Source organism: Erithacus rubecula (assembly GCF_903797595.1).
Source record: "Erithacus rubecula genome assembly, chromosome: 16".
Classification (NCBI taxonomy): domain Eukaryota; kingdom Metazoa; phylum Chordata; class Aves; order Passeriformes; family Muscicapidae; genus Erithacus; species Erithacus rubecula.
This window is the reverse complement of record NC_136668.1, coordinates 15268586-15270212: the sequence shown is the minus strand read 5'-3', so window position 1 is coordinate 15270212 and position 1627 is coordinate 15268586. Positions and strand designations below refer to the sequence as shown.

Sequence of the window (1627 nt, the reverse complement as noted above, 5' to 3'; positions counted from 1 at the left end):
CTGTGCAAACAGTGGAAACTCAGGGGACACACAGAGTTCTGTATTGGGAGACATCACCAAAATCAGAGTGCAGATGAATAAATCCTCTCCTGCCATGCTAAGCAAAAATCCAGGCACAGCAACTCCTCATCTCAATCAAAATCACTTTTTTTTTTTTTAATTATTTTTTTTTAAGTGTAAAATTTTGGTCAAATGTCTCATTGCCAGGGTAATTTTTAATTTGGAGCCAGTCAAACCTGTGATAAAAGCAAGCTCTGAGCACTACATGGACATTGCTCCAGGATGGACTCTCCTAAGCTGCTCTTTGAATTTCTCACCCTGGGAAATTCAACAGGAATTTTGTTCCAAAGCCATTAAGAGATTCTTGTGCAAGGCACTCCTCCTGCCCTTAACTGGCTCTTTGTGTGGGCACTGATTTATTTACACACATGAAACCATCAGTGAATCCAGCTCCCTTTTTACCCACCCCACCCTCAAAGCTGCAGATAACAAAATCATACAGTTTTGTGATTTAATTGCTTTTTCAGCCATTTGTGGTTTAGGGATTTATTTTTTTTTTCCCTTCTAACAACTCCAGTTGCTCTGGGAAGAGTCAGTTGTCATGACTCCCTGCTTTTAAGGCTTCTGCTGCCACGTTGCCTGACAATAAGAGGAACAGAGGACCAAAGCAGACAGGGGGGAAAAAAAAGCTTAATTATAGCCCAGACTGCCTCTCTCTCTAAGGTGAAGGGAATGTAAATTATAATTCCTGGATACAAAATCAAACAGAATTACTTATCTCTTGAAATCCCACTGATGTGGCCACTGCAGTCAAGCAACCAACCTGCTGCCTTATTATTCCAGTGACATACTGCTGCAGGAAAAACTCCCAGGCACAGCAATAAACCAGCAAAAATGCAGGAGATGGCTCAAGATCTCCCTCCTCTCCCTCTCCCAGGTAGCTTTCCATATTTCTCTTTTCAATTAAATCATATCTCCCACCTTTTCCCTGATTTTTTAATGAGTTTGTTTTAGGGAGAAATATGACCAAGTGACCCTTGGAAGAGCAGAGAGTGGAGAAATTAGAACATGGCCAGAGTGCAGCAGGGAAAGCCTGAATTGGGATTTCAGCTTCCTTGAACAGGTTTTTGTTTTTTTTGTTTTGGAGAGAACTGGTGGCTTCCTGTTGTATTTTAGACTTAGAAATCTGTGTAATTTTGATGCTGCCTGGAGAGGGATGGTCAATATTGCCCATGGTTTACTCACATGATGGAATAAATCCATGGCTTATCTGAGCCTCTGACCGCAGCAGCAATTTAAAAAGCTGGAGGAACAGACAGGTGGCAAAAAGACCACACACTCCTTATTTCTCTTAGGTGCAGGAAAAACTCAAAGGATTAGGGCAGAGAAAGAAAAATGCAATTGAGGGGAGATGCAAAGGGTGTGGAGAGGATGAACAGGACACAAATCTACCAAAAAAACCCCAATTTTATCCCTCCTAATGCTTGGTGGGGGTGCCAGCTTTGGGGGGAGCCAAGGCAGAGCTGACAGGAGAGCAGCTTGGTGTGAGGGACAAAAACCCATCTGGCAGGGCTCTGGGAAAAAAGCCTCTGCAGGGGAGCTGTGGTTCAACCTCACTGAAGGCATC

At 43.2% G+C, this 1627-nt stretch overlaps 1 long non-coding RNA gene across 1 annotated transcript; it reads left to right on the top strand.

The window, feature by feature from the left end:
• The first annotated feature begins 842 nt into the window (after positions 1-842).
• Positions 843-1274, top strand: LOC306808860. The gene is made up of 2 exons (XR_013776117.1): positions 843-937; positions 1015-1274. It is a non-coding gene; the product is annotated as an uncharacterized lncRNA (long non-coding RNA).
• The last annotated feature ends 353 nt before the right edge of the window (positions 1275-1627 follow it).